Genomic DNA, 21,133 nt, shown 5'->3' on the forward strand with positions numbered 1-21,133 from the left:
AGAAGTGGGGCATGGACTTTGTGGGTCCTATCAACCCTCCTTCAAAATATAAGTCTTACATCATTGTGTGCACGGATTACCTGACAAAATGGGCAGAAACATAGGAAATCAAAGCAGCAACAGAAGAAAAAGTAGCTGAGTTTTTGAGAGAAAATATCTTCTACAAGTTTGGCTATCTAAGAGAATTAGTCATAGATCAAGGAAGTCAGTTTACCTCCAGTCTGATTGAAGACCTGCTCACACATCACAAGATTAAGCACATAACTTCCACCCCTTATCATCCGCAAGAAAATGGATAGGTGGAAGTCACTAACAGAGATTTGGAAGGGATTTTGACTAAGGTAGTGAGCAGCCACAGAAAATATTGGGCAGACCAATTGGTTGAAGCTGCCTGGGCCTATAACACTACTTGGAAAACCACCACAGGTTTCACACCCTATGAACTGGTCTATTGGAAGAAGGATTTGCTGTCTATAGAATTTGAATATAACACATTAAGGATGGTAGCTCAACTGGACCTAGATCTCAACCATGCGTAAAAGGAAAGATTGCTTCAGCTAAATGGATTAGATGAACAAAGAATGCAGGCCCTTCTCCACTTAGAGGTAGTCCAACTTCAAAGAAAAATATGGCATGACAGACACCTCAAAGAAAAAAAAATTAGTCAGGAGATTGGACACTACTGTATGATTTGAGATACAAGGATTTGAAGGGCAAGCTGAGAACAAGATGGCTGGGACCATATGCAGTAGAAAATGCAATGACAATGGTTCAGTCCTTATCCAAACCATTGATGAAGAAGCCATCCCGATGCTCGTCAATGGGCATAGATTGAAGATCTATAGAAATCCCCTTTCCAAGGAGGAGTTCATTGAGAATCTGGATAAATTAGTGTTGGTAGTGGAGCAGGGCCCTGTCTCCACTCCACCCACACCCTGAAAAAATAAAAAAATAAAAAAAAAGAGAAAAAGAAAAGAAAAAGAAAAGGAAAAAAAAACAGAGAAAAAAGGAAAATGGAATAAAAGGTCCCTGGGTGAAAACCTCTTGGAGGTGCCTAGGGCAGGAAATGAGGGTGAAAACCTCCTGGAGGTGCCCCAACTGTCTCAAAAAAGAAAAAAGAGAAAAAAGAGAAGAGAAGAAAAGAAAAACCTAACTTCTTTTGAATAAATTGTAGGTTGCAGGAAGGTCATTGCAGGTTGCAGGAGGGTTGCAAAAGAGGAAAAACACATGGCCAGGCTGCATGCACCCTTCACAGTCCATCACCCCATCATCGTTATCCTTTCCCAAGTTTTGGTCTCATTTGTTCTGAAATTTCGCATCCTACAGGAAACTCTGTGTATTCTACAGGAGGATCCTGTAGAAACTACAGAAAGGCCAAAATCAATCTCAAAGAAGGACCCGAGGGTTGAAAATTTGTCTATGAGGCCTGTGAACCTCCTTGCCACCATCCATCTTCCTATTTCGCTATTCCATCCCTGTACACCCACATTTCCACACTTTTTTTTTGTCCCTGCACAACCACATACAGAAATTCTGTTTCTTTCATTCTGAAAACCCAAAAAATGATGACAAATAAAAGCAGCAACATTTTTACTCATTCCTACTTGATACCTTCTAGCTATTATTTCTTTTCAGTCAAGACCTTCTTCAGCAGTTTTAGCCCTACTCAAATATTAGCTTGAATTTCAGAAGGAGAAGCAGTTACAGGAAATCCTACAGGATTTCTGTAGCAATCGATCCCTTTGAAAAACATACTCTAGAGATAGGGTCAGCACAGCAGGATGTATGGAACATGCAAGGAGCAATGTTTGAATGAGAGATCATCAACAAAAGCCCAAGGCTGAGCATGCAGAGCGCTAACAACAACATCAATGAGGAAATGAAGCGCCAAAGTCCAAAGCATGCATAACACAACAACGACTGAGCAGGTAAGTGCCTAAACCTATTCCTCGATCGCGTGAATATTATTTCAAAACTGCATGAACTGTGGGAATGGTCATGATTAAATGGACTCGGTGGCCAGCTAACTGGCCACCCTCATTCAGTTACACACCCTCATGGAATTCAAATGAGCCCTGTCAAATTCAAACTGCCGATCAGATATGCAAACAGCACGTGTGGTATGTCAACTCGGGAAGAAAACATTCGGGACAGGTAGTGGTGGCAGCGTATAATGGGAGTAAGGTAGCTGATCACGGTCAGCCGGCATGCAAAAGCATTATGTCTGTGATGTAGGACCAACTGTCCGGATGGGGATAATGTACCCATTCGGCCACCTCACCTCCTCACCACGGATTATGCCAACAGTTAAAGGACAGTGCGGTCTAAGCCTCCGCCACCATTTTCTTCATTCTTCATTCATGATGTTCTCGACTGCAGTACTCACCTACGACTTCCAAAACAACAAACTAGTCATCTTCCGCCAGTTTTTCAAAACCCTCCCACCTATCAGGCTCTACAGGAGCACTGATGCATTCTACAGGAGCTGGAAGATTTCTACAGGAAGGGAAGAGAGCAGCTCTACAGAAGGAAAACCTGAGATTTTTGTCAAAATTCGAGCTTGAAATGAGGTAGGCTTGGGAAGCCTCTCTACATATGACTTATTTGTATAAGGTGGTGGATTAAAAACACAACATTAGGTTGAAAGAAAGGAGAGTGAAGCTTAAAAGTCTTCCTGCATATTTTCTTTGAGTTCTACGCAGTTCTCTGTTTTTTTCTCTGCATTCGAAGTCCATCTTCTTCTTTCTCACATTCTACTATAAATAAAACACATGCAACCGTAGAAACCAGCCTGTGAAAAGAAACCAAATTTTCATATCTGTCTACTCTCTGAAAAAACCCTGTGTTATTTATCCTCTGTTCTGTCAAAAAAAATTCTTTCCAAAAGCAGAGAATCAAATTTAGGATAAAAGAAGTTTGAAACAAGGGAAATATTGTCATTTGATGTTGTAAGGAGAAAGCACACGGGAAAATTCTCTATCTGGTTCTAGAAAAAGATAAAATTCAGCTATCCCTCTATTTTCAGTTTTTCCTGCTTTCTCACCTGAGGATTTTTAGAAATCACTCAACACCATGCCAAGAGGTTTCATGAGAAAAGAACCTTCAAAATCCAGCAAATTGTATGAACACCCTTAGGTGGTGGCCCTCTTCACTAGGGAAAATTGGATACCCTTCTTTGAAATAATTCATGGATATGATGAGGAGGTGACCGAAGAATTTTTGATGTCCCTAAGACCCCATTTGAAAACACATGCTACAGTCTGTTTTAGGGGTCTGACCCTAGAGCTTACAACTGATTTTATCATTAGAATCATAGGTCTTCCACTTCGGCTCCCTTGGAGCAAGGAGGAGAAAACATTGGGATAGGTTGCTAAGAAGACATTTTTTCAGCCTAAGGAGCATCCTGTAGAGGATAAAAATGGGGTCCGAAGGACAAGCTTGCCTCCTCCATGGAGTGAAGTTAGCTACCAAATAATGAAGTATATCACATGTGAAGGGAGGTTCAGCATAATTTATGGTTATCACTTCAGGTTGTTGCATGAATTGAGATATGGGATGGACCTACCTCCAGCTAGAAAACTCAGTCTCCCATATTTCCTCCTCCAGTCTTTGATAGAATGTGGCACCAAGCTAAATGCAGGGGTCCCAAACCAACTGGCCCAACGTGGGCTCATCAAACTATTGGTAGAAGATGCCTTACACACATATACCATCCCCATAGCTTGGGAAATTTTTCAGGAATATGTCCAGAGAAGATGACATCAAAACTTTGACTGAGGACATTAGCCCATCCAGCAGCGAAGAGGAGGAGCAAACTGAGGAACTTGAGAAGAAAAGTAATGAGGAAACACAAGACATTCAAACAGAAGGAAAAACAGAGGAGAAATAGAAAGAAGAAGGGAAACTTGACAAAACTATTGCTAAGCCTAAGGCAAAAAAGAAGACAGCCTCAAAAACAGAGAAGAGAAAAAGGACAAAGGTTGAGAAGAAAAAGCCCAAGAAAGCCCAAAAGAAGACTGCCATAGGCAAGGCAGGGACCCAACAAGAAAAAGAGAAGACACCACCAGAGATAGCAGAGACACAAGCAAAAACAACAGACATAGGAAAGGATGCAAGAGATGAAGGAAAAGAACAACAAAAAGAAACATCCCCTGAAACATTGGCAAGGGAAGTAGCAGCTATGCTTGCTGCATTAAGCACTCCAGAAAAACAAAATGGATAAAGAAAAAGGAAAACCTCTATATTTTAAAGCCAGAAGGAGCATCAGGATTAAGGTGGGCAAGCCCCAGCCACCATCAAAGGAACCAATTGTCATTGAGGATGCACCAACTGAAAAGAAGGCAGAATCTCCCTCCAAGATCTCTATCACCTATGAGAGAGGAAGTCCCAAACATCCACCTGGAAGGAAAGAATCAAGTTGATGGACTCCAAAGCAGTCCTACAGGAAGCTGAAACGTCTCTACAAGAAACACCAGCCAAGCTTAAAGAAACTAAAAAATTAGAAGAGAAAGTAGCAGAACAGGCATAAGGGGAAGGCAAATCCAAAGAAATACCTGAACCAAGCCCTCAAACTAATTTAGGCTCTTATTACAATCTACTAGAAAGTGGGAATATCATCCCACAAAAATTCGCTATGCCTCTATTCTTTGAATTAGAAAAAGAAAGGGTCAGAACCCACACCTGGATGCAAATTGCTAAATCTAAATGAGTTGAATACATAGGGCACATGGAGGACAAGCTGAACGAATTGAGAGGGGAGTTGGCCATGGTAAGGCACATAGAGAGGAGTAAAAGAGCCCAACTACAGGAAGAAAATGAACTGCTGAAAAAGCAGTTACAACAACGAGAAATTTAAAAGGGAGACAGGTTGCCAATCCTGGGAGGGAAGCAATAGCAAGAAGGTCCCCTAATAGACAATGAAGCAAAAGAGAAACAATAGCAAGGGAAGAGCCACAGACTGATGTTGAAATTCTAATGAAACAGCTGCAAGAAAAAGAGTCTCAGGAAGCAGATGAAGTGCAGATTTTGAAACAGCAGTTACAGGAAAAAGAAGCCCAAATGGCCTGCATGGCCAGCTGGGAAATGGAAGCCTTGCAATGTAGACAACCAACTAAACCTTATGCACTATATCTTAGAGACCAATGGCTCCAATTCCATATTAAAACATTGGCCCAAAGGGACACAATCCCATTCTAGAATTATAACTAGTTTATGCATTTATGTGATAGTAGCTCAGCTGAAGATAAAGCCAAGTTAGCAAAATTCTATTTACACAACCTGGAACTTCCTAATATGAATCTATGGGATCCAAACGCTGCATTAGGAGACCTACAACTCATGGCTATGGCTTCTTGTTTGAGCCATGAGGAAAAGAGAGTAGTAGAAATTCAGAAGATTATGACCAGGGAGCTAAGTGAGCCCCTCATGATAAGGGCAGAACCAGAAGATCCCTCAACTCTCATATATTCCCACTAGCACCTTGAAAACAATCCTTAGGTTGCCCCTGACTATGTTGAAAGGCAAGCACAAGTTATTGCTCACTTTGAAGATATGGAGAGACCGTTTGGTGATAACTGCCTTCGTGCTTGCACAAGAAGATGGAATACCTTGTCCCATAGCCTAAAGATCAGGGAGTATCACTCCCCAACTAGAATGAGGGAATCTATGAGGAGATTGCCCTTATATAAAAAATTAATGGAGAACTTGAAAGCTAACTAGATTGGTCTAAAATACAGTCCTCCACTATTTCTAGCATTGTTGGAAGGAATTAAGGAGGAAGAAGAACAAAAGCAATGGGAGGAAGTCGATAGGAAAGTAGGTTTTCATGACGAAGAAGAGGACATCACCTCAGAGGCCTGGGATGTTAGGGAAGTTGTTAAAGCTATCAAAGATGAAAGAACTGGATTAGTTGCCCAGAGGATGAGCAACACATTCAGCAGGGGGTGATGATGAGTCCGAGAAATGGGTAACTATATGGGCTCATTCTACCTATTATTTTTATTTAATCCACCATTCTCCATAGTTTTGTGCATGTTTTTGAATATATTTATGTCAATATAGTGAATGGGGATAGTCACTTTGTCACATAGTCTAATGAGTGTTTATTGCAGATTTTTGGACATTTTTGGACAAAGACCAAGCATTTATGAGCAGATTGGCAGCCAAACTCGAAGAAACATGGCTGAGGACTTATAACAGGGGTGTCTCCTTCATTAATTACCCCTTCCTCGATTTCTCCATCGATAGCTCGGAGTACAACAACCCACAAATGATGATTCCAAGGGGCAGCCGAGCAGGTCTAGTGAAGTTGTTGTTATCTGCAGTTTTAGGCAGCTGAGTTCCTAAAGTTTAAGAGGATTGTTGGGAGTCCTCACTTATATAAATAATAATGCTTCAAGCTTCAGTAGGTTAGCCATTTGATAGTCTATTTTCACACTTTAGTGCTGCTTCATACTTAGCTCATTTTTTAACTCTTTTTGCAGGCAGTTTTGTAATGTAACTATTATTTTTTTATCAATGAAGATGAATCCAGCTTTGAACCAACATTGATCTTTCCTAGGGGGCTGCAGCTCTTGGGTTTGGGCCCAACCCAAGTTCCCAACACCTGCTTTGTGTATTTATATGTTTTTTCTTGCATTCATGAAATAATTTATGTTGTTTATGTTAAACCTTGTTTTGTTAATTAGGTTGCTTTCGATGATTAGAATAGTTGTTCTTTATTCAGTTTGATTAGATAGTTTGCTGCAATAATAGAAAAAGATCCAAAAAGGCTACCAAACAGGTCTTAATCTCCTTTCTCCCTCCTTGGGACCATGAATTGAGACCAAGGCACTTTTTCTGCCACCAAAACATTGTTTTTGCTTTCTAATGAAATTGCTAGTGTGAGATCGCGAGTTGGAGAATTTGATATCAGTTGTATTTATATGCTTAGATATATTCTTGTTCAGTTTCCATGGCTTTCTTTCATAACTTCCTGTCCGTAAAGTTCTGTTCAACAATTTTCTGGTTTTTAGGTCAGAATTAGGTTAAAATAGGTAAAACTCTGTTTTTTTAGTTCTTGCTTGGGTCAGTTTTGAAAACTAAGTGTGCAACTCACTTGTAGAACACTTCAGCTTATCATCCTTCCATCACAAAACCTGCTCCAGTTCATCTCCCAAGATTCCCCCACTTATTCGCCATACTTCCCCAAAATGCCCTAATTTCTACGTTTTTGTGTAAAATTGCTTTCTTGGCCTTTGAACAAATCCAACCATCTCCTTCACTCCTAATCTTCATTTACAAGTTTCTAGACCCCTTAAAATATCCATCCAGCCTTTATTTCCCTTCTCCCACTGTTTTTCCATCTCCAAACCTCCAAAAACCACTTTCGGCCTCCTCTTGTATAACCTCCTGTAGATCCCCTGCAGCCTCCTGTAGAAGTTCATGCGAGTGATTTTTCGAAGTCTGACCTTAATGGAAGTCTCCAGAAGGGTACTAGGGACTTCTTAGGACCACTCCACACATTCCAAACCTCCTGCAAATGCCAACTCCATCTCCCTTCGCCACCAAACCTCTGCACAATCACAAATAGTTAAAACACAAGCATAATAATTCTACACAAAATTGCTCAAAAGTACAAAAATATGATTTCTTCCCATTTTCCTTCAGAAGTAGCTTGAATACATGCATTTTACCTTTTCAATAGTAAATGGCATCCATTTCAGTAGTTTCCATCTCTTTTCTTACAAAAGTAGGGTTAGTGGGTAAAACTAGGGTTTGCTAGCGTTTGCGTTTCCTTTCAGCTTTCATTATCTTTCTGCAAATAGAATAGCCTTTTGGGTTAGCTTTATTCCATCACAGTTAAAATCTTCTTCTGAGAACTCATAAAAGTTGTCTTAAGCTCCTAGCGAACTTGTGCCAGCTGATCAAGTGACAGCCTGCAGTAAGAGCTAGTACTTGTGCATATAGCACTGTCGCTTCCAAGTCTGTTATGAACTACAGGGTTGATAAAAGTAAAGTAGGGAGCCCTAGGAGTTGCAGCATCATTGCTGCAATATTGGAACTCACCAACCACGTATATCTGTGTCTCTTTTTTTTATCCATTTATGTATTTGTGTTTCCGCAATATTTTGTATATTTCATTGCTCTGTTAATTAATTTCTAACATTTTGGTCAAGCTTTGAAAGGCCATTTGTTATCTTGTTCACGTCCCTCTATATGTAAGACTAAAAAGTGTGTGTAAAAGCTCACATATGCAATTGTGTATTATCATAAATGATATATAAGTCTAAATTTTTTATTTGATATTTTTTTTTATCCATTTTATGACCAACAAAGAGTTAACAAACATTTGTATTTGTTGAACCCCATGTTGTTGGGCTAGCTAAAGAAGTAATTTAGATGTCATTAATCAAGAAGCATTATTAGTTTTAGAGTAAAAAATTCATTAGAAGGATATTGTCAATGAAGTGGAGATAAAATTCTTCGTACACCACTTTTGGGTCGATTTCCTTGCAAAAATCCATCAAAGCATTCCCAAGGAAGATCCTTGATTATTACCTTTTCTCTAGTTTCATGTTTAATTTTTTTCTTCCTCCTATGGGTAAGAATTTGACATATTTAGTGGTTGAATCACACATTTGAAGGATAGGGTTTCCTTTTCTTTAAATAATCTCATACTCCTAGGTATCCACAATCCCCAAAATATGCTAAGGGGAAGGGCGTTGATCTTCTTAGCGTCCTTTCTGGAATAACAAGATTTGAAGGCTTCTTTTGTCTCTCCTCCTTTTCATTAATTTTTTGGTCCCATCACTTTTTCAATTTCTTTCCAAACCTACATAGTAAAGGGATGTGTCATAATTGAATATTAAATGGTTACATTTTCTTATTTGCATAATTTGCAACAACCTAGGCCATTAAATTTCCTATGTTGAAGAAGCTCACTTGTAGGGGCTTATTATTTAAAATTAGCCACATTAAGATTTTTATTTTTGGAGGGAAACTTTAGTTTTGAAATAATTCTCCACTAGCACGCCTATTATCCTCTACAACTTCCTTAATTGGTCAGCTATAACCTAGCTTAGGTTTTTATATTCATGGGGATTAAGTGACTAAATCAGCTAATCAATATCCTCTCATATTATGGAATTATTACCTTTTAATATCTTTATATATCCCTTATAGTATGTAATAAATTATTCTCTCAATCACAAATCTTCCTAAATGAGCCATTGTCATTGCTAATTTATAGAACTCCCTCATTTTATAATTTTTCTAAATGTATAAAATTATTTACTTATAAGATCTCAAATCAACGTAGGAGCTAATCTATCCAAACCTTTAATACCTATCAAAGCAATAAAACCAATTTTAATTGTCTCACCTCTATCCTCCTTCTAGATTAGCCAACTGCCTACCAAATGAAAGGATGAATACATGAGTTTCCAAATGATAGGAGAATTATGTAATTTTTCATCGAAGTTTTTTACAAAATAGTTTATTGTAATGACAACACACTAATTATTTGGACCCACAATATTTTTTCGGTATATGAATAACCATAATGAAACATTTAGATATAGAAATATCACATAAGAATAGAAATATACTTTATAGTACTAATTTACAATAATGATATATGACACTCTCACTTACATCAATACAATTCCTGAGGCCTTGTATATGGCATTTAGGTTCCCATAACAAAATTTCTAATATGATTAATTGGTTTAACCATATCGATAATTATCTTCATGAACATTTCCATAGGTCTCTTAGTTGATTTTATGTGATCTCCATGTTGTAACATCCCAGGTGAAAAATTCCATGTAAAAATATATAAGGCCACAGGGATGGGACACGTATTCCAAGCTGAATGGTGGGAAAGATATCCTAGTGTGGGTGTTCATTTCGTTTAATATGGTTAAGGAAATTGGCAAAGGCAATGGCAAATGCTTTGGAAATTCATATACAATAATTGACATTTTATTTATGAAAATGAAAGAAATTAGGAGAAAAGGAAGGTGAAAGGTCACAGGTTGCATGTGATGAGGAAAATGAAAGAAAATAATGGAAAATGAACAAAATAGAGGCCTCATTGGTAAAAAGGATTTTGAGGATTAGTTGGGAATATTTTGACATGTTTTGGTGGAGCTCTCTTCTATTCTCTCTCTCTCTCTCTCTCTCATACTCTTGGACAGTTAGAGTTTTCTTAGAGCACTCTCTCTATCTCATATTCTAATTTGTAGCCTGCCAAATGTGCTTTGGGATTGAACTTGGCCCCATCAACATGAAAGTTAAAACAACTCCCTACAGAGCCAAACTGGCCCAATGAGGGGCAAGCATGTCATTATTGGGAGTTGAACCTAAGTGGATAAAATATAATCACTTTGATTTAACCACCCATGCTAGCCCTTTAGTTGGGCCATACAATTCTAAAAATCTAATTATATGTTGATGTTATTCGTGAGACATAGAGGTTTGAATGCAGCTATAAACAAATTATGATGTATTCTTTATTATAAGCCTCAATGTAGGTCCTTAGGAAGTAGATATGTTGTTCTCCAAGCTATTGCATGGAACCAAGAGAACTACCATGTCCAAAAACATTGCAAAATGGACCAATCTATTGGCTTATTATGTAGACCTAACAATATATTCCTTATTGATGGTGGGTTATACTAAGAGCATGGAAGGAATGATATTTCTAACTAATTCATTCCTTTGTTAGTTCTTGTGAAAATGGATCATCTAGGCAAAGTACAAAGAGTAATTTCAGCATGTTACTTGGTTTTGTGGGAAATTCAAAAGTTGAGTCTACATTGTACACTTTGTTGATATTCTTACTCAACTAGAAATAAGTCTTTTACAAATATATGTAGATAGCTAAACAATGAAACAAATGTTAGTGAAGGAAAATATTATTTGAATTTCACTTCGAAGGATAAGAGCATCTAGGAAAGTTAGGCTTGAATTATAAAAGGTTTTAGTCGAGACAGGGCATAAGGAAGTCACAGTTCAAGAACACTCTAATTTCTATATAAAGAGTTATTTTTTTATTTAAGATTGTGATTTTTGGTTATATGGTTGATATTATTAGACTGATGAATTCACTAGGATCTGTGGAAGTTGAATGCAATAACATCTTGGTTGGTTTTGGGATATATGGTTGATTTTAAGGTTTACAATTGTTGGTTATATCGTTGAGATTGGTGGATATATGAATTGACTCTAAATCAAGAAAGTAATTTATTAAATATTTCATGGTGAATAAGAGGTATCATCGACTTATTTATGGTTTTGGACATGCATATGTTCAACGGCTAGAAAGTAGACTAAAGCTGACTCAACTAGAGGAAGATATTCAACATGCAAGGCAAAAAGCTTGAAGCTTCATTTTTGTAATAATTTTTGTTTTATCGTCACCGGTGGTTCAACCTTTTGGAAATTTAATGTTTATGGAAAGTTTGCATATTAAAAAGCATTATAGAAACAAATGACATGTATTTACACATATTGTTTTCTTTATGTAGAGAATTTTCACTAGAGGAAGTTGGGTTGGGGATCAAAGTCATTCAATGAGTGGAAATTGTATCCCTTGTCTCTAAACTAATGATTTTGAAAGGAAAAAGTAAACTATTTTGGATGGTTGTTACTGATTGGAATAAAAAAAATCATGGAGTTTTTACTATCTCATATTTGTATGAACTATTAAGATAGAAATTACTAGTGTATTTTAGGTGTGGGGAAAATGAGATATAGATTTTCCACACTTCTTGTGTGACACCATAATTTTGCACATATAGATACTTGTACTGAAATAAAGTTGTCTTCCAAATTTTTTATTTATTCTAGCACACCTTTAACCTTTGTTTGGCAACAATGGTGACTTTTCATGGATCATATGAACTTCTTGATTCTCGTGATTTGGAGAAGCAATTAAGGGAGGATATGCTAGAGTTGATGAAGACATATTTTCAACGAATCCTTCTTGTTTTACCTTATATGAACACCAGAACCTTTAATAACCATAAGTATATAGGATAACTTAACTTTGTGCCTGTGGTAGAAGGAAGTTTATTTAATGACCTTCAATGCTAATGGAATTCCATTCCATGGGATTCATTGGTTTGGGGCACCCAATGTTATTAAAAATATGACATGTCTAATTGATTTTTTCTTAAAATATTAAAAATAAAGTAACTATGTTAAAGAGGCTAATAGAGTTATTGTCATTTACATTTCCTCTATTGTATGAAATGATTTGGTACAAAACATGATTTAATGTGATAAACACTTACTTGTGTATTATTTTTCCCCCACATTTGTGGATGACATCACTAGTAAGAAAGTTGATGTAGACTAGTTTGCCTGAGCTGAAGGGATTGAAACTGGGAACTTGTTAGCATGGAAACAACCGAATGCCCAAGAACATTGGTGAATATCCAATCAACTAAACTCTTAGAGGCTTAAATGTTTTGAAACCTCTTGTCACACCCTTAATCACTTAAGCAAGAGTAAGATTGTTGGTACCTTACTTGCACAAATTAGCCTACAAGGGACAAACATGTCACAAGAAAGATTTGAACGTGGGTGTGGAGGATAAAAACTTCTCGTATTAACCACACAAGCTAGACGCAAATTGACAACAATGTTTGTCTTTTTAGCCTTCATGCATTAATTTTTATGGGAATTTAGTAGTATTAAGTTTGGAAACATTCTGACATAAAAAATGTACTGTTGTTAAAGGATTTTTCTTGTGGCTGCATATTTTTTTTCCATCCTGAATGAATGTAGTAGTTTTGTACATATACAGAAGTAATTTTTTCCTTTTGCATTACACCATGTCTTCCGATGACATGATAATCACAATATTTTTGCAAGTAAGTTTATGATTTATTTCAACCTTCTTAGGAGATCTAGCGTTTGATATGGAGTATGCCTTCTGGTTGGAAGAGCATGATCGATAGATAAATTATTTGAGCTCAACAGTGAATTCACATGTGGGGGACAATAAGTTACATGTTTCGGTTGAAGGTGTCATGGGACATTACAATGTTTCGTTTGAAGAGTGTAGTTGCAAAAGTTGATGTCTTTCATCTAATCTCAGGCATGTGGAATATGCCTACAAAAAGGTGCTTTATGTGGATGGGAGAATTTCATCCTTCTGAACTTCTAAAGGTATGCTCTGAAACTATAAACTAAAGGTAATCTATTTACAACTAATTTTTTATTTTTACAAACATTCCTTGCTTTCATTTGTATACTAAGCATGTTTTAAATCTTTGAATGAGAGATCTTATTAGAGGATACATAAGTTGTAACCATTATTATTTCTGAAGGTTGGATGCATGTGCGAAATAGAGGAATATTACATTTCTCTAATAAAGTTTTCATTGTATATCTGCAGATACTTGTCACTCATCTGTAACCATTAACAGAGCACCAGTTTATGGGCATCAACAATTTGTAGCATTCATCACAATAGGCTAAAGATATATTATCACAGGGAATGGATGCCCTGCAACAACATCCACCATAAACTCTTTCTTCTAGGTCCCTTGGACCACCTAGCACTTTCGGAAATGTAGAGAACTATATCTGACAAATGGAAATGGAAATGGGAAATTTAGGTACCCTTGAAGGTTTTGTTCACTAGGTACTTTGGCAAGCATCTTCCTAAAGATATCATACTTTTTTATGTGAAATATGATCTTGAAAGGTGTCTACCACTATTGACCTGCATGACAAAAATGACAAGTTGAACATGTGAGTTATATTGCTAACTGAGATTCCATATAATTATTGAGCTAGATGGTTTGTGAACCAATAGTGTAGTTATCAATGTTGCATTATGCATCACAACAATATCTGCAAAAATTCTCTATGAATACTGAATTGTGATTTAATGTATCAGGCATAGGTCATGTCTGAGTGGTCCTGTGTGAGGTACTTGATCTTGTTTGGTGGTGTAGTTTTTTGTAAAATTCTATAATACAATGGGTACTAGATATTTTCATATCCTATTTTATTTCATATAATATATCGAGTAGTCCTTTTGGATATTTTTTATTCCTTGTTATAGTGGCTTTGGTGCAAACTAATACTTTGTCTTTATGGGTTATCGATTATTTGATATGATTCTTTCTTGATTGTGTGGAATTTGGTAGGTGAGTCGGAGGAGAATATTCATGCTTTATTTTCCAAAACATAAAATACATCACTCTCCATCATATATATAAATGAGATTGATGATACTAGTGCTAAGAGAGAAACATTGCAATGGGAGATGTAATTTCGTATTGTGACACAACTTTTAACTTGTATGGATGAATCACATCAGATAGTGAGATCTGGTGACTAAGGCTCTTATACAGAAATATCTAAAAAGAAGAATTTTCGCCATCTTCTTATGATTGGGGCTACAAATAGACCTGGCTATCTACATCCTACACTTCAGAAGCCTCACTGCTTTGATCATGAAATTTTTCTAGGTGTTCCATATGAAAATGCAAGTGCAAAGATATTTTCAGTACTTTCAAATGAATTAATATTAGAAGGCTCATTTGATTTTAAAAAGGTTGCAAAATGAAAACTTGGTTCTTTAGGTGCAGATTTGGCAGCATTAACTAGAGAAGAAGCTTCAATTGTAATAAAGAGAACAATATCAAGCAAGAATTCTCAAAATTTTGTAGAATGTGAGCGTACAAAAATATGTGAAGAGGTGTAGTGGAAGAAGGCCTATACATAGGAGGAAATGATGAATCTTAAGTATTATAGTGGAAGATTTTAAGGTAAGGTATTATTCTTGTATACAGTTTTGGTTGACCATTTTTTTGTGTGATGTTTGGAAACTGTGTTTTTGTGACACTTGTATTGCTTTAGTATAGTGATAAGATAGGCTTGTGCACCATAAGTTTTCTTTGTGGGGTTCTTTGGGCACGAGATTTACCATATAAATTAGATCTTTATTTGGTTTTGATACAATGTTTGTTTTAATCTATATTTCAAATGAAATTGGATACAAGTGCCTTGTGTATTACTAATTTAATTCCACTGCTACCTGGTGAAAGGTTACATCCCTTAGGTTGTGTCTCTCACCTAATTAAATTAATGTCATCATCATCATCATCGTATTGGTTACAATTTCTTAAGATTTTTCATCATCTTTGTAAAATGTATTCTGGGTTTTTGCAAATTAGCATTCATGTCACTAGAAAGATAAACTTTGTAGAGATACATACGTTTTGGCACATCTTTTGAAGTTTTGATCGAATTTCGTCATTCTACATTATAGCATTGTAGGTACGGATTCAAGCAATCCTATATATAGTTCTCATTACTGTAACAATATATAGTTCTCGTTGTTGTAACCAATTTTCATCATTATATCATACCTTGAGTAAAATAAAACTTGTTTGTATTTTTCATGAAATGGTTATTGTTGCTTAGAATGGATTTGGTTCTCTAATGGATATTTTTCAAAAGGACCCTTTTGAGGAGGCCTTGAGTATATTCAGTACAACAACAATACTTCGTCTTATTCATGCTAAACATATCAAACTGAGCCTAAGAGTTTGCTCCTAAAGTTCCAATCTTCAACATTGTTTAACAAGAAGAAATGATTCTAGAATTCCAAAAGATTATATACATTTGTACTAAGCTATCCTATTTCAGTATTATCTAATATTTACTTTCATAGATTTTACATAGATCAAGGTTAATGCATTTTCACAACTTTTCTCTATCAAATGAGTAGATTATGTTTTATTGGATTTTTCATCATCACAATTGCTTCTATTGTTAACTTGTAAAATAATAAACATTCTAAAAATTTAAGCATCACGTGGTTAAAAGTCTTAAGGTAATCATCTGCATATTTTTTACAATAATTTGTTTACTTGGACCCCACACAATTTAGAGTTTCCTACACTAATATTTCTTTAAATTCTCAGGTGTCTTTGATATTATTCTCAACTTTAAAGCTTATCATAGCACGAGACCATTTGATATGTTCAAGAACTTTCTAAAGCTACTTGTTGCTATTGCAGGGGTTATTATCCTTTTGACATGTTATATGCATACTTGGGAAAAGTCATTTGGGATAATCAAGACTATCAAGTTGTGGCTTGGGAAAATAGGAAAGATGCCTTCATTGTATATATTTTTTGTTGTTATATATTTCCTCCCAAATATACTAGTTTCTACATATTTTCTATTTCCATTGTTAAGGCGATCGATTGAATTTTGGGAGTGGCTCATTATAAGGTTTCTCCTCTTGTGGTCCCATGTATCCTTAAACTCCATGAATTCATACATGCAATATGAAAGCATCTTTGTTTTATAGAAATTTTGTCATAATCTATGTTCTTATGAGAGATTTTAAAAATAAATTTACTTATACGGTATATACAATAACTATCAACCTTAGTTTTAAAGATGGCTTTGTTTAGAAACATGTATTTTATGTTAGTAAGTTATTTTTGAGGTGACTAACCTAGAAGAGGATGTGACATGTAGCCAATATTATACATTGGAAGAGGGATGCATGAGATTCAATTCACATTCTTAAGGTGAGTTCCCATGTTGCCTTTGGGGTATTTCAGTAACTGTAGGAAGAACTTTTTAATCTTGCATTCACTTATTATCTTGAAAGTGCTTCCTTTACTCTGGAGGGAAGCATTAAAATTTTCCCATAAGATGTATAACCCCTTAAGGAGGTATGGAACCATGAGTGGACCCCTTAAACAAGAAAAATAGCCTTCAAGGGGAAATCCAATTGTCACAAGCACTTCTATGCAACTAAGCTTCCATGAGAGGGCATGCACTATTTTGTCAAATTCACCCAGAATTTGCACATAGCCCCAATTGTTTATATGTATTTTCGGGGAATAAAATTTTGATGGATTCCCTGACATGCCACCAACTTCACTGCTGAATTATGAACACATTGAAAAGTTCACATTTATTAATATAATAGTCAAGGTACTCATGTGAAAATGAAATTAACTGAATATGCACATGAAAGATAATTATTTCTTCCTATGTACTTCTAGGTATATTGTATTTTGGGTGCTTCTACTCATCAAAAATTTGACTTTTAGATATTTTTAACAATTAATTGGAAAGATACTAATACATTTAATCTCTTGGAAAAGTATTGTAATAATATATCTTTTGAGAAAACAACTATTAAGTTTTAACCCTTTTAGAGCATTTTAGCAATGTAGATAAAACCTCTTGTACAACCAACAAAGGACATCATGAACGTAATAGATGTTCATTACCTATGGCATGAGTTATTCCCAAATGGTATTGGATTGGAAGTTTGAAAGATTTTCCATTACATTTCTACCTGTTTTATATTTATGCATTAGTTCTGATTTTCTACTAGATAATGATTAAAAGTTTTTTTCACTTGTGGTACCAAGAAATGTGGGTGAATTTATATATCTCCGAGCTCCTGTAATATTGGTACATGGAATTTAATGAATCACACTACTTGAAGTATCATAGAATTTGTTCCCTCTCGATACAAATACTACCCTCCAAAACTTTTGTTAGTAGTTGCAATAGTTGCAACCTTGGAGAAAACGAAGTAATTATATTCTCTCTGAAATGTAATCTAGAAGCTAGAGGCATATTTGACATTTTTGGTGGCTATGTGGAGATAGCATGTGAAAATGATACTATGGAGTGCAACTAGTTAAGGATGGACTTATTTTTATTTTTGGACTCACAAAGGAGAGGTAAGGCTAAGATGCAACCAATCAATCATTATGGGTAACCATAGGAGAAATTTTTTTCTTCTATGATCTAATTTTCCAGCCAAATTTGATACATTATTATTATATCTTATATTTTTATTTCCATTTCTTTTCACAACTTATCTACAACCTAAACGTTTTAGCATATGTAACACATATGTAAATTAGTTTCCATGATTATGCCTAAACTTTCCTGAAATTTGAATACTAAGTTCCTTAGAAAGGTGTTCTTTTTTATGGTGACGTTTTATTTTCTTTGTTTATATAGGTCATCTAACCATAGATTGGCCACTATTGCTCAACTGAATAAAACCTGTTCGATTTTCTTTCTTTTCTAGGGGAAAAATGATATTGACATTGCTCATGTTGAGGTATGTGTCTTATAAAACCTTTATAGTCTACTTTACTTTATATTCCAATGTTTATCATCTTTTATGACTTATACTCTTCATTGTATCTTCTTTCATTTTCATAAGAGGAATTCAATATTGATGGTAAGAAGCAGGAATTAGAGAAAGAGGATAACAATAACACTAGAGCAACAAATTCAGAAAGAAAGGGAGAAGAAAGAACTCGTCTAGTGATACCTATCCTACATGAGACACACACATATAGACTCGTGGTTAACTCTTTAGAGTTGGTGAATTCAGTTGCAATGCCTTGGCAACACAATGATAATGTTTTAAAGTGATGAAACAATATTTCACGTGTAAATTATAGTCCAACCAATATTAAGTTGGAAACTCATATTGTAATACTTGACATTTCATATAATATAATTTATGTGGTTGAAATTATTTATAGTTGTACTTGATATTATTTAGTATTATATTTAACATATGTAACTTTGCGTTTTCATATTAGATGAACGTGCACATTAATGTATGACATTTTTTTTTTATTTAGTCACAAAACCATACTAGTTGATTTATGTTGATTAATAATGAACATATAAAATCAATCTAAACTACTAAAATAGTATTTTATATTGATTAATTATGAATACAAATAAAATGAATATATGACTTAATTTGTTGTTTATAATGATTATTAACGAAAGTAAACAAAATGAATATAAATTAACAAATTAGTCGTTTATATAATGAATATGAAACTACAAGAAAAAATATAAATGACTACTATAAATCATAAATTTGTGACTACAAATGACTACTAAATTTTTCATATATACGACTATTAGTAGCTAATTTACAATATCTTATAATACAACCAAATTTTAGTCATATTTCTTTGGTCATTAATTAGTTTCGAACAATGACTAAGTTTGCACATATATGACTGTTAATAGCTAATTTACAATATCTTATAACACAACCAACAAATTGGTCATATTTATTTGGTCATTAATTGGTTTTCTTGGATGATCACATAGTAGTATATTTTTTTCCTATGTGGTCATTAATTGTGACAATTAATAACTAAATCAATGACTAAATTAATGACCAAATCTATGACTAAATTTACTACTAGATGATAAAATTGAGACAAAAAATTAATGAATAAGCTAAATATGACTAAAAGTTGGTTGCGTTATAAAATATTGTAGATTAGCCACTATTAGTCACCAACTGAAATTAGTCGTTTATATGCAGATTTTAGTTATTTTTTTAGTAATTAATTAGCCATTTTGTACTAGTGGAAACCATGTAGTGTGGCTTCTTCTGTTACCTCCTATGGAGTACGATTTCCATGATAGGTTTTGGACTCACCATTCTCCTGGTTCAGTGGGGTCTTGCTTGCAATAGCACTATCAAGCCATTTCCCCCTTACTGCTTCTTGGTGTACCAAATCTGCTATCAAACACGATTTTAACCCCTCATTGCCTTGAACGCTGCTACTGATGAAAACATCTTCAAGCCCTCCAGAAAACAGACCTGATGAATGAAAATAAGCAGGGTTTTTTATACTTACTTGACTTCCCATGGCTGCCTCTGCTACACAGCCCACTGAGAAAGCCACTGGCTCTTACCTCTCTTCAAGTTCCTTGTGAGAAACCTAGACCTCTGGTTTTGAATCAGAAAGTGTATCCTCCAGAAACCCTAATCTACCTTTTGGGCTCTAGTCCACTATCAAGCCTCTCTTTTTCCCTACCGGAAGCCTACTTGGATGAATAACCTTCTCTATATTCTACTCAGTAATATCCAACCCCAAAACCGACAGGATATCCTCTAGTTCAGGCTCTAGGTTGACAAAATCTCATTGTTTGACCATTCTACCTGTCCTTGTTTGTAGGGTAAAACTCCACCATAAAGAATAGTTGCTAAAACCCTTCATGGGGTGTGTGCAACTGAGGGATGAAAACAAGAGTAGTACTAGAAATAGTAACATTAAACCCCTCTCTTGAAATGATGCTACCCTATAACACCGTTCACTACCTTCATCATTCCCGAGGCATGCTTCTATGGTGTCAAGTACAAGCCATGTGTCTGTTGCTTATTGCCTCCTACTGCCAGACGTCATGACCTCCCTGAAGCACATCCTCCTTCCCTCTGATATCCTCCTGCTCAGGCTTTTTCATCATTGTCGAAGCATTTTATTACTTAAAACCTTAAAATGAAATAATATATTTCTCATAGAAGTGAGTCTTCCTCCATTGTGAGCATGGCTATGACCAGGTTCCTAATGTATAAGAATAAAATAAAGAATATGGAAGAGAAGAGTATTATTTCCTCAAACTCTAACAAAAATGATCTAGGTGGCTCTTGAGAGGCTCAATAATTGAAATCTTTGGATTTTATCAAAGAATACCTCATGATCCTGATTCCAATAGAGTGGAAAATTCTCAAATCTAACTGCGTATGTGCAAGTTATTAACAGTTAAAGTCCAAGTCAAAAGGAGCAGGAATTTGTCACCAGCTAAATTTGGAGCACAAGTAAATATGACATACCAACTAAATCTAACATAACCAATAAATTTTGTGCCCACTAACTAATAAATTTTGCACTGACTAGCTGAGAGAGAAATTGTGCACTTATTGGCAGCCAATAATGCACTTATGACCCCTAAAATTCCAGCTCACAATTTACGGTTTATTTTTAAAATGAAAAAAAATATTTAAAAAAATGGTGGTGGGCCACCAACCCCACCAACCCAGTCAAAACATGTTAATACACCATTTATTAGGGGTCAGTAGGTATCGATACTGCTCGACCAGCTGGTAGGCTCGCCCAATCGATGACCCCTTCATATAAAAACCAACGAAACCAACCACAGAACAAAACGATGCCCATATTTAACATACCCCAACCCAAATTTGATAAAATTAATGAACCATTTTTAAAGGAAATGGGTGTGCCATGGTTCGGAATCCAAGCTACCCCCAACTAATAAGATCTTTTTACCAGCGTGCTAGCTCATAGGGCTTTGG

The 21,133-nt window shown here is 35.5% G+C and overlaps 1 pseudogene; it reads left to right on the forward strand.

Moving 5' to 3' along the window:
• The first annotated feature begins 1,992 nt into the window (after window positions 1-1,992).
• On the forward strand, window positions 1,993-13,636 carry LOC149191194 (transcription factor TGAL1-like; annotated as a pseudogene).
• Window positions 13,637-21,133: the final 7,497 nt, after the last annotated feature.

This window comes from Pinus tabuliformis, chromosome 3_1, assembly GCF_031772625.1.
Source record: "Pinus tabuliformis cultivar Carrire ecotype Pingquan chromosome 3_1, CPIR1, whole genome shotgun sequence".
Taxonomy (NCBI): domain Eukaryota; kingdom Viridiplantae; phylum Streptophyta; class Pinopsida; order Pinales; family Pinaceae; genus Pinus; species Pinus tabuliformis.